The sequence below is a fragment of the Chinchilla lanigera genome, unplaced genomic scaffold (assembly GCF_000276665.1).
Source record: "Chinchilla lanigera isolate Chin_1 unplaced genomic scaffold, ChiLan1.0 scaffold00020, whole genome shotgun sequence".
Lineage (NCBI taxonomy): Eukaryota > Metazoa > Chordata > Mammalia > Rodentia > Chinchillidae > Chinchilla > Chinchilla lanigera.
Window position 1 is genome coordinate 23,785,885 of NW_004955421.1, and position 13,190 is coordinate 23,799,074.

Below are 13,190 nucleotides of genomic sequence, written 5' to 3' on the forward strand. Positions count from 1 at the left end.
TAGAATATGAAAAGCACAAGACTCAGAATGATAAAGATTCTGGAAACGCTGCACAGTAAATGAAACCAGGGAGGCTGGTTCTTGCATACCAGTGGAAGTGTCTGAGTATGCTGTAAAAGGCAAGAGAAGTCATTTGATACCCCGAAGGAACACCAAGCTTTTATGATAACTGAAGAACTCAACATCAACAAATTTCCAAACAGGTCAACAGACCCGCTCAGTTCTGTGTGTGTCTGTGAACATCCATATTTGTATGTGAGAACGGAATAAATATGCTCATTGGAAAACAAATTTAATCACTCCCAGGCCCTTAGTTAGGGTTGTCAATGAAGTCAGAATACACATATTCACTTACACAAACACCCAGCCAATCATCTTCAGGGTTAAGGAAAGAGCAGGTTCCTGGCTCCTAAAGATGATTCACAAAGTAGATCACCCACAGCAAGATAATGGAAAATTCCCTGTGTTTTAAAACATTCCGTCCTTTGCAAAGCTCTAGAGAATCATCCACAACTCAAAACTGTTAGCTCAAAAATGATGTTACTCCTGATATCACATATTACTAGGTCCTCAGTATACTGAAAAATAGCCTAGAGCATTCAAGACATACTCTTTACTTACATGTTTTGAGCCCAGCTACACCGCTTACTGAAAAAACTACTCTCCTTTAATAAAAGCTAGCAATGGCATTCCCAGTTACCCATTTTAATTTTTTTTGCCCTAAAATATGTTTTATGTTGATCAAAAGTAAAATGTCACTTATTTTATTAGAGAACTGTCTTATCAGGCTACCTTAACAATCTCTCTTTGGGGAATTTATTTTCAGTCAAATGACATGGTAAAGGACACGTGAACTTCCTCCATTCAGGGTTCACAGGCGACATTCCCACCAGGACCTCGGCAGCTCTCTCCCCTGCTAAGACACAGTGACTCTGCAGTGAAGCAGCTTGGCTCTGTACACAGGGTCAAGGGGACAGAGGCAACGGCAGCTCGCACGCTATGAATACCTGCCAGCCCGTTCCCCGTAGTACCCTTTCCCCTCACAAGGCCTACAGGGGGTGTTCTTCTCACAGTGAGGACATTGAGGTACAGAAAGCTTAAATTACCTACATAAGTGCACAGAGCCAAGGTCCTAACTCGGAGCCGTGAGCTATCACAGAGAAGGAAGCAAAGAACAAAAAAGATCTTTTCTTTTTTATTGTAATGGTAACACACGAACAAAATTCCTGCAACCTCTATGCTCCTAAAATTTTACTTCAGAGAAAGCTATTCTGAAATTGGAAAGGGACAGCTACTAATACTAGCCATTCACTTAAAACCTGCAACTTTGGCTATTAACTCATAACACGCTTCACCAGCTTAGGAGAAAGGCTATGTCAGAGAGAATTATAACACTAAAAGTCATCCCCCAAACGTTCTATATGCCCAGTCACTCTCTTTATCCACAGTCAGCAAATACCTGGACTGCTTGTGTGTGTGTGTGTGTACATTAAGTAGTGAGAATTAAAGAAATACATGCAGCAAAATCCCTATTGTGCTCTATAAATTATCCTTTACCCTCCTGCTACTATCAGTGTTACCAAGTTAGGTTAACCTATGTGGTACATGTGGTTGCCTGCAGATTCTACATCACAAGTATTTCAAATCCTGTGTTACAACAGGGAATAAAGAGAAAAGTAGACAATTTGGTTCCTGACATGGAGAAGTTGAAAATTCAGCTTTGAAAATAACTGAGGAGTGAGAAATACAAAGTACTCAGAAAAGGAGGTTTGGGCAAACCATACAGCATCTGGTGCGTTAGTCTCATCTAAGAATCAGAGGTCAGGAGGACCCGCCAACCTCGAGGCGCCAGGTGCACCAGCTGCACACTCGTCACCCACTGTCACACACATCAGCGCCGGTGAAGTCTTTCCTTAGAAGCGGCTTCCACGACAGGAGGAAAGTACTGCCCAATTCTGCTTAATCAAACACAGCTATTTAAGAAACACAAGTGACACACACCACCCTGACATTAGTTGTCCTGAGAAACTGGTGACCCAGACTTTCCATGCAGTGAGGTGGTTTCAGGTTTCAGGTGAGAACCAAAGATCTTTATAAAACATACACATTACTGCGACCGTTAATGTACAGAAGGCAGTGAGGAGTATTACTAACAGAGAGACGGAAGAGAAGATAGAAAAAGCAAAGAACACGCATGTCCCACCTCCTTCCACAATTTAAATCACCCCCACATTTACTTTAGGGAATTTGCAGGTTATATTCAGAAAACGTAGTAGGTGGTTATCACAGACTCCGGAAAGAGCTCCTGCGCCTACCATGCCCCACTTTATTAGAAAGTACATCTCACACGATACAGAATTATGAAAAATACGGCACAGGGGAGACTGAGTTCAAACTAATTAACACAACAAATTAAAATGTACTTGATGAGGGGGCTGGGGATTTAGATCAGCGGCACAGCGCCTGCCTGGGAAGCGCAAGGTCGTGAGTTCGATTTCCGATACCGGAAAGAAAAAAAAAAAAAAGTACTTGATGAAGATTTTAATGTAAGAAAAACAGTAAATCACTCCTGTGCAGAAACTAAACTCTTCCTGAACTGGAAGGTTACAGGAAATTTTGTTTCTCAAGCAGAGAGGGGAGTGTCAATCTTTAATTCTTTGGCTCTTCCTTTTTGCATCTACTGATGTGAAATAAAAGGATGAAATTCACATATCCCGTCTTTTTTAAATATCGAAACGTTTTTGTGTATTTCGCTTACATAAAAATCCTATGCAGTATTAATTTTTTCAGTTTCAACATGTCAGTTTTTTTGGTTTGCTGGAAACTCAAACATTGCAGATGCTTCTTTTCAAGGCCTTGATAATCTGCATAATTTCTAAGAATAGGCTTCAGTGAACTCAAAGGAAGGTTTTAATTAGTACTACATTGCAATTGATATGTAATGAACTACGCTTGAATTCCTTTATTTATGTCAGCATATGTCATAATAAAAAAAAAAATCCAGTGCCACAAATTATATTATTCCTCTCTTTGTTTTACCAATGACCTGGTCCTCATATATATTCATTAGGAAAGTACTCTTGTAATATTAATTTCAGAAGAGGCAAAAAACAGACAACTTTTCAACTGAAAAAGCAACCAAAAAAACAGACGCTAGGGTGCCAGCACTGAATAAAAATCAACATTATTATTATTACATTTCAATGCCAATACACTGATTTAGCCAGTGAAATATTTACAACAAACATCTAATAAATTTATAAGCTGAAAAATAAGCATTTCCACTTATAGCGTAAACAGCAATTTTATCTACCTGTGGTGCATTAGATCAAGCTAAAAAATAGTTATGAGAAATGTAATATTGTACTATTATGTACCTGTACTTCAACCTGAACCACACGATCTATACCACCCCAAGTCCTAGTAAGCCCCAAAGGGACGAAATTGTTTTTAAAACAACAACAAAAGCAGGCAATGACAATGCCTTTCACTGATTAACATTTAGCACCCTAAAACCATTAGTAAGAAGCAAAAAATAAATCCACGCCTCCTTATAGCAAGCATAGGAAAGCCAGTGCCCATTTTGCCGGTGTAGGGAAACAGGCTGTCTTTTCTCATTTGCTTCTGAGTTAACCAACTGGCTTCCAACAAGCTAGGGAGGTTTCTCACGTTCCCCTGCCTACCACCACGGCAGTGATGGGTTTATTATTTATAAGGACTGAGCCACCATTTCTAACCCACAGGAGAACAGAGCAGTCACCTGAGGAAAGTTTCGTGATTTTTATAGTGCCTTCACATGTATAGACCAGACAACTCTACCCAACTCTACCTGGTGCAACCATAAGGAAGTCTGTCATCTTCCACAGCAAAGAACTGCAGAGAAAAGGCAGCTTGAGACTGGTGAACAGAAAAGACAACAATCAGAAATGACCCAGGTTTTTTCTACTTTTCTTCTTCAGCACCACAAATGTGACAGCTTATTCGAGTTCAGTCCCCTCATGGTCTCAAGATGGCTGCAGAAGTTCCAGAATTCTGCAGACATTAACAAAGCACAGCAGAAGGAGAGAGAGTGTGCCACCTCTTCCGTATGCCTCTTCTGAAAACCAACCGAGTCTCCTCCAGATACCACCCAGCACACAGCCTCACATACTGGTCACCAGCCTCTTCCTAAACCAATCACTGTCAAGAAAAATGGGGCCTCTACTCCTAGGCTACCCAATAGTTCTAATTCTATGCGATACCACTCCTGCCCTCCCAGGTACACACAGGGGGCACTTACTAAAACGATCCAGGTCAAAATGCCCAGAAAGCCCCTGTCAAAAGCAGCTGAGTGGCAAGGAGTTGACCAGCATTATATTTCAGACCAAATGGCACTGCATATGCAACTTAATACTCTCAGAATTCATTTCCTGGTTCTTTGTTATAGTAATAATTTCTCTGTTCATTCTGTAAATGTCCTTGTTTATCTCTGAAATCTACAAAAAACCCACAGTAAAACTAAATTGGCCATCTGGTTCAGACAGAGCTAGGTTTGTATCCTGCTCTATCACAAGCTCTGTATGAAGTATGACGAGAGATCAATTTCTTTGAGCCTTGGATTCCCTCAGTCTTAACAGAAAGACCTCGAATACCTACCAGGCCGGCTGACTCGGCAGAAATCAGGTAATGCATGGCAAGCGCCCAGTGTAGTGTCTGCCATCCCTAATTAGGAGTCACCATCGATAATGCTGCCACAGTTCCTTGGAGAAGGATGCTGGCGTTCATGAATTACCCAGGGCTTCACCGGTATTTCCCTCCTGTGCCTCTTTTGCTATTTCAAGTGGTTTGGAAGGGTCAATATTTATCCCCAAGATGTCCCCAAAGTAGCTAACATCACACAAGAAGCCGGGACTTAACACTCCAGCCATGCCTTGCTCACAGTCCCCTAATTACAAACCAGCTTTCTCACAATTATCACAAGCAGGGGCTGGGGATTTAGCTCAGCAGCACAGTGCCTGCCTGGCAAGTGCAAGGTCGTGAGTTCAATTCCCGGTACCGGAAAAAAAAAAAACAACAACAACAACAATTATCACAAGCTCAGAAACCAGAGGTTCCGAAGGGGCAGGAATTTTATGTATGCATGCGTGGATGTATGCATTTACTTTTCAGAGCATCAACATGCAGGGTAGGGAGGACTGCCTGTTGAGATCAGGAAATCTTGCGAGTGACTCCAAGTAGGAAATCTTATTAAATATTCACAGTCTTTACATCATGTTTCCGCTATTTTGAATCTATTCATTTCTTTCTAAAAAATGTTCAACACAGATACATACTCATGTAAAAGTTTCCATGACTTGTTTTTTTCTGGCCCTTTTCATTACAAATGGGTCTGGAGACAGAACCAGAGATAAATTTACTCTTATGTTTGACCTCTGTCATGAAGACAAGGAGGTTCAAAGGGTGGATATCTTCAATGAACGAAGAGAGAAAGCCCAGGACCACCAAATGATTCCCACACCTTTCACCATTTCCAATAAAATAAGCCAACCACCTCAAGGTGCAGGAGGGAGCACACTGAAGGTCAAGCTGAAGGCCACGCTGCTGTGTGACCTACGGTCCTCATTTTCCATTAAATCTTACACTTCTGAAAACCTGAAGTTCAAAAGAAGCTCAAACTTCTCTTCACATCAGTACCTCTACCCAAGACATCCTTATTTGCAATTGCTTGTTCCTGAAGGTCACCGTGCACATGCAAAGTACGAGCTGAGCAGCAAAGCTTCTGTGTGCATTTCTCAGGGAGAGAAAACTTGCTGTGCACAATTTTATTGTGGTTTAAATCCATAATAAAATTCTCTATAAACCTATTCTGAACTATTCCCCTTAAGGAGATTGCAATGTAAATAATTAAACATTGAAAAGTGCCACAACCATCAGCTTGAAATGTATCTCGTTTTACAAAAAAGAGATTTATTTCCCCGGTGCCCCCATTACCCCGTACAACCATCACATGAAGTTCCTGCGAACACTGTCTCACCTTCTCTGCGGCCACAGAAACTGGTCAGAGCCAGGATTATTGATGGTGAACAGAAGCCACTTGGGACTGACAACTTCTAGAACAGGTAACTGAAAGTCGACTACCTTCTTAAATTCCCAATGTTTAGAATTAAAACCAAGTCTCTGTCTAATAGACTGCAGGCAGCAGCATTGGGTCCTTATGATCAAGCAACTGATACAGCAAACTCTTTATGTGTCTGGATTTGAGGTTCTTTTATGTTACATTTATTGTTTGAACAGAGTTGCCCTCTTTATTACATCCCTTATAAGATTTTCTCCAATACTCATAAAAACCAGAAGGCCCTCCCGGTTGGTCCTCTTTTGCAATGTAATTTACATATTTCACTTTGAGAACCCAGAATGCACCAAGAATGACCACAGGAACACTCTACCTCTCACTTCTGCAAGTAGCAAAGGACAGGCATTAAATACAGTAAAATGAACCTCTGTGGTTTTCCATCCCAGAGAGATTCTGCGTCATGAGGCTCTTCAAATCGGTAGACCTGAGACCAAATGGCAGACATGAGTCCGGCTGCATAAGCCTTGCAGAACCAATGCTTGCAGCCCCAGTACGGGGCCAGGCTCGAGGGAAGAGGGCCGACACAGGCACTGGCTAGAAAACATTCCAGGGTGAAGTGGACTGCACTGAGGATAGCATGGAGGGGCAGCCAGCAGTCCTACATCGACCTATGGTCCACACATCGTTTCCTTAAAAGAACCATCTGCACATAACTGTGAGGAGGTATCCACCCTGTTTCCTACAAATATTTACTACTCAATGGCTTGGCCAAAGAAACGAAGGTATGTCCAGTTATGGGACTTGAAACAAATTCTAGAGACTCCAAGGATCCCACCTGAAAGCCACACTGAGCAGGAAGGGGAGGGTAGGGTAGGGTAGGGTAGGGTAGGGTAGGGTAGGGTAGGGTAGGGTAGGGTTGGGTAGGGTTGGGTTGGGTTGGGTTGGGTTGGGTTGGGTTGGGTTTGGTTTGCTTTTGCTGAACAAGAGAAGACAAATCAGGTACCGGAGTAACCACAAATACAAAACCCAACAGAAGGGAGCTGCTCACGTCCTCTCTCACCCCTTTGGCTGTGCCAGGTGGAATGAGAAAGAAAAGCTGTTCTCTCTCTGCCACAATTTCGCTCTGGCCTCCCACTGAGGTCTTAGATGTTGAAGTACAGAGCAGGTCCCATCTTCTCGGTTAAATCCACAATCTCAATAAAAGGTACGTAATTCAAAGCTTGAAAATAAAAACACTAAAAAGTCACAGGAGGCAGAACCCTAAGTGTGTCATGAGCAGAGTAAACACTCTTAGGAAGGTAATGTACATGGAATTGACTTTGTGTAAAAAAAATAATAGACTCATGATAGAGAATTTTTTTTTTTTTTAACATTCAGGATACAAAGTATTTTATTAGTATACATTAGTGATGCATAACAATTACATTTATTATAGTCAAAACTCCCACCACCACCAGCCAGTATACTTCAGTTTCTTAGTTTCCAAGGTAATAGTGCCTGTTCCAGTGGCTTCTGGTCTCTTAGAAATGGCTGGTCACTGTGATGCACATTGTACAGACCAGTCCCCAACTGCCTCTGCACTTCCTCCTTATCTCATACCAGCCCTACACCACCAGAGATCAGGGCCTGAGATTTTGGGAGTGACCCTGATCAGTGCCCGTCAACATAAATAAACCTGCCTCCAAGCCTGGCTGTCACTTGGTGTTTCTGCTGCCGTTGCATCATCTTGTGGGATCTGTGCACAGCATCTTAATTATTTTTACTTCACTTTCTCCCTCCCAGCCATCTCCGCCATCCCCAGATCCACTTCCCATTCTTTTCAGGAACAGCGTTCTCTCAGCTGCCCCATCTCTCTGTCTATTAAACATTAATGAATGAGAAACAGGAGACTCAAAGAAGAAAGGATTAGAGTCAGAGATTGAGACCAGACCGACTTCACTGAACATATCACACTGCCAGTGGGGCAAATCCTTTATTTATAGATTTTGAAGTCACCGTCTAACTTCTACCAGTTATGGAGGTATTATTCCGGATCTTTTTAACAGCTATTTATATCAAAGATGACAGAAACTGAGCTGTCAAAGGACATAACAGACATTTTATCAAAATACAGTCATGTACCACATTACCATGGAACACATACATGACAGTGGTCTGCATGATTATAATGGAGCTGAAACATTCTCATTGCCCACTGACGTCACAGTGCCATGCCGTGACGCATTACTCCAGAGTTTGTAGTAATGCTGGGGTAAAAAGCCCTACTGCCCTGTCAGTCATATAAAAGTACAGCACATGCAACTATGTACACTATATGACACTTCATACTCATAATGAACCACTGTGGTTTACCTTTATCATCCTTTTACACTGTACTTGTACTCATTAAAAGCAAGTTTACTGTAAAGCAGTATGCTGAGCTACACCACCAGCAGCCTCATACTGCCAAGTTCACCGCCCCTCCTGGTTGCATGAAGAAGCCACAGCAAGCGACGTACACCACCTAAATTTGTTTAAGTACACTCTGTGATGTTGAAACAATGATGAAATCACTCACAGACACATTTCTGAGGTCAGAGCCCCACCATTAACTGATGGGTGACTCTACTTAGAGCAGGCACGCTTCTGACCTGCTGTGAGTCTGATGAAGAAGGCAGAGCCTCACTTATCCTGACCACCACTGTAGCTACAGACATTGATTAGAAATTGGCCAGGAAGGCAGTAGGACAGGATCCTAAACTCCAGTACTGGATTACATCAAAACCCACATCACTCCTGAGCTCCAAATAAAAAGAAAGAACCCAGAAGGATCAGGGAATCACTGCTCACTGTACTTCTAATACAAGTTTGAGAATCAGTTAGAACGTGTGCAATTTAGCACAGAAAATAAACTCACTAGAAAGCAGAGACTAGTCACTCCAGCCAGCCCTAGCACAGAACTCAACTGCTCTGAGCATATTCCACAAGTTTGTTGTATCCCTATTTTGTTGGTTTAATGAGGAAATGATGTATAACTTCATAGCAGTAGGGTTAGTGTACAGACCTAACGAGGTAAGGAATCAAGTCTAGTTTGCCAAGGTTTGGGCCTTATGTCTTAGCTGTCTATCTATAATTAACTTCACGCCACTACAAGTCTCTAAATACCTAATGGGGAAGTTCAAACAAATGAAATTTCAACACAAAAAAAACTAAAGACAAAAAGTTTCGAAAAATTTCCCTTTTCTTAAGGATAAAAATGGATCATGGATTTTAGTGGCATTTCAAGTATGTTCGTCACTACAAGCTATGGTGATGAACAAATTTAGCTTGAGAATGTTTGCTTAGCCTGCACTATGATTTTTTTACTCTAAGTAAAAAAAAAAAAACCTTATTTCCACTTTATTTCCAGAAACTAGGAACTGCTGTTTCTGATTTGTAAATCTTTTGATGGATATATGAGCTCTCAGTGAAACTTTCATAATTTAACATTTGCCAACAACTGGAGTCACACAGGTAGATAGACCACAACTTACAAGAAAGGCAGAGGGTGATAGAGCACCTGGATATGATCAAAATATGTAATATACATGAAGGGAAATGCCACAGTGACACCCAATAAAAAGAATAGCAGAATGAAAAGCAGTAGCGATTATAGAAGGCTCATGAATATCCACTAAGGGAAGCAGTATCACATGAATCAACACTAGATTGTTTTCTGGTCTCCTATGGCCCTATTTTTAAACTTAGTTCCAAAATATTCTTTAGTGTTTATCTTAGCCAACACTGAATTAGGAAACTGAGGCAGCATAGACTTTGTTGGCCAAAAAAGTTGAGTTAGTCCTGTCATATAAACTTCATTATTTTAGGACAGAAACAAGCTCTAAGAGAAAACTGTCCTAACAGATCCTTAGAAAGACAAAAGCCAAAAGCTTTTGTTGAACCAAGGTATCTCATTTTAGCTGATAATGGAAAACGCCAAGTTAACCAAATGATTGCTTATAGAAGCTGCAAACTACGTAGATGTCACTACATCCTGTAAAGGTTTTACTCACATTTTAAAGTCTTTTAAACTGATTCTTTTTTTTTATAATGGTACTGAGGATTGAACCCAGGACTTTCATACTGAGCTACATCCCCAGCAGTTTTTATTTTGGGATGGGGTCTTGATAAAGTTGCTCAGATTAGGTTAAACTTGAGAATGGGATTACAGGAGTGGGGCACCATGACTGGTTTATCTAAGCCGATTTCTTTGTGTGCTGAGCACTGATCGTGACCCAGCTGTGTAATACAGGCAGAATGGTTTGAGCAACTGGTGAGAGGAGAATCGTGTGCCGTGGAGTTTCCTTATACCCTCATTCTTTTTGAAAAGCAAACTAGTACCAGTGTAGCAATCGTTTCAGTACATCTTGTAGCACTCCAAATAATGAGGTCAGTTTTTAGGGGAAAAACATAACATTTACTTTTCAATAAAATCAGTGGTTTAAATGCTCTCTGTTTATATTTTCTCATTTCATCAACAATTTATCTTTGAACTGTATGTTTTGGAGGTGATTTGCATTTTCCAAAAAAGGTAAGTTAAAATTCCCTATAAATAACTCACGGAGTACCCAGAAGTTATTCCAAATGTTTTCTCCAACGGAAGGTAAATAACAGCAGAAATACAGTACTAACCAGGAGCGTTTTTTTAAAACACTGCTTCTGTTTCAGAGAGAAGGGAAAAATGCACATGAACTCGATCCAACTGCAGGTACAGACACAGATACACAGGCACGTGAGCACGTCCTCCAAAGTGCCACGCTGCAGCGTAATGAGATGCATTCCATCAAAATGCCCATTTTATCTAAAGTGTAAAAATAATAAAAAGAATTGCCTGAAAATACTGCTCATCTCTAGCCATTTAATGTGCTTAGCTTTGACTTCTGCCTCGTAACTGCTGAACACGATGGCAATTTTCCATAACAACATGCATCTCAGATGATTCACTGCTGAATTCAAACATATATTCTTTTCACTATAATGAAAGAAATAGAAGTAAGTCTGCCTGCTGAGAAACACTGATGATCCAACAATGATAACAGAGGGGGAGATACGTATATGGATATTCTATTTGGGGAGACGCTGCAGAGGAATAGTGCTTACTGGAACTTCTAAAAACTTGACAAAACTGCAAAGACTCATATATGCTCATCCCATATAATTTCTCTGAACTTAATTACCTCTCCTTATACATAGAGGAACTCAGTAGAGAAAAACAACTATTTTACTTCTTAAATTACTTAGCATACATACATGTGATTACACTGAGTTAAACAGTGTCCCTGACAAGTTCATGTCCACGTAGAACCTGTGAATGAGACTTTACTTGGAAAGAGGGTCGTTGTAAAAAAAAAAAAAGAGTTAAAATGGGTTCATGCTGGATTAGCATGGGCTTTAATCCAACGACTAGTGTCCTAATAAGTAGAGAGACATTTGGACAGACACATATAGAAAACAGGAGGCCAGGTGGAGACCCAGACAGAGCATGGAGTGATGCCAAGACAGCTGCCAGAAGTTGAGGACAGATTCATGAGGCTGTTTTTCCCTCAGAGCTGTTAGGCAGAGTCTGGTCCTGCTAACACATGGACTGAAACTGTAGCCTCCAGAAGTAGGGGGGAATCAATTTCCATTTTTATAGGTAACTCAATCCATGGAAATTTATTACAACCACCTCAGGAAACCAATCAAGTTGGTATTCTCCTGACCTCCAAATTAATTATACAAATACTGATCCTATTCAGCTATGGCTAGGAAGCTGCTCGTTACTCTTTTCTCAAATTGAGATGAAAGACAATTATAAAAGGAACCCAGGAACCTTCAGAACACATAATATTCAAAGCAACCAACCTTTATTTTTCTGAAGTGTCTACTCCTTCCGTGAGGCCCCAAAGTAACACTTAGTATCTACTCTTAAAGTAATACTTCATGAACAAAATATTGAGGAAGATGATAATTTGCAGGTAGTCTATCAAAATAATAGTCTCAATTCACATAGGGAGAAATGAAGGTGAGGGAAGAAGGTAAACACATTTTGGAAAATATAAGCCAACTATTAAACCTCAAATCAGGTTGCAGCATATAATAGCTTGTGCCAAAGAATAGCTGCTCAATAAATGCTCAATGAATTAGTTAATTGCTAATTAAAAGTATGGCAAAGAGTATTAATGATTATGCCTGTTCAGTCTCAATAGTCATGTTCTAAACAAGTCTGCACGTCCAATTAATCTGTAACTCTATTAACGCACAATTTTTATATTCAGTGAGTTAAATATATATGCCAAGAATTTGTTCACTTATTTGACAAGCATTTTTTCAACACTACCATAGACAAGGGCCTATATGTCCAACACTGAACAAACAGATATGGCCCTTGCCTTATTAGAGCTTCAAGGCGGGCAAGAAGAAGCAGGTAGCATGCAAGGAATCACACTAGGGACTACAAGTGATTGTGGCAGAACAGGTTGCTACAAGGACTCTTAACAGAAACCACTCACTTGGGTCAGGGACAGAGTCCAGGGGTCCACAGAAAGATTCCTTTAGAGAATTTATATTTGAGATTGGAGGATGAGTAGGAATTTAGCAAAAAAGAAAAAATCGGGTAAAAGAGGTATCTGAAAAACATTTTTAAAAATTCCACTGTGGACCAACCTAGCGCCCTGGCCAGAGACCTGGCCAGACACAGACTACAAAGGGAGTGCAGTAAAATCACAGCAAGCTTGGTCCGTCTTGGAAGATGCAGAAGCTTTATTTCACCCAAGAGGCCAAGCAAGACTTTTTAAAATAGCAGTGCAAGCTTAAGGTGTCAGTCTAAAAACTTACATCAATTTTATCTCCTCCTAAAAACTGTAACCAAAACTACATTAAAGAGACTATTAAAAAAAGATATGAGTCCACTCAGCAGCAGCAAAGGTATGGAAGGTAAAACAGCTGATGAACAAGAAGTAACTAATTTAACATATTCAGCAAAGCCAAATAGAAGTCTTCAGCAGAAAAGCTGAGCGCTAACCCTATTAAGACTGCAGAATCCTCAGAAGGCTCACAAGCTACTCAGACTGGCTGGCCTGAAAATGAGCGTGGAAAGGAACTCACGGAATAAACGCAGGGATCTGTGCGGGAGCAGCCA

General features: G+C 40.8%; 1 protein-coding gene across 7 annotated transcripts in view; it reads right to left on the bottom strand.

Annotated features, from left to right (window-relative positions):
* Sfmbt2 (Scm-like with four mbt domains 2) overlaps window positions 1-13,190 on the bottom strand; it is a 222,134-nt gene that overhangs the window by 94,237 nt on the left and 114,707 nt on the right. The window lies entirely within an intron of this gene.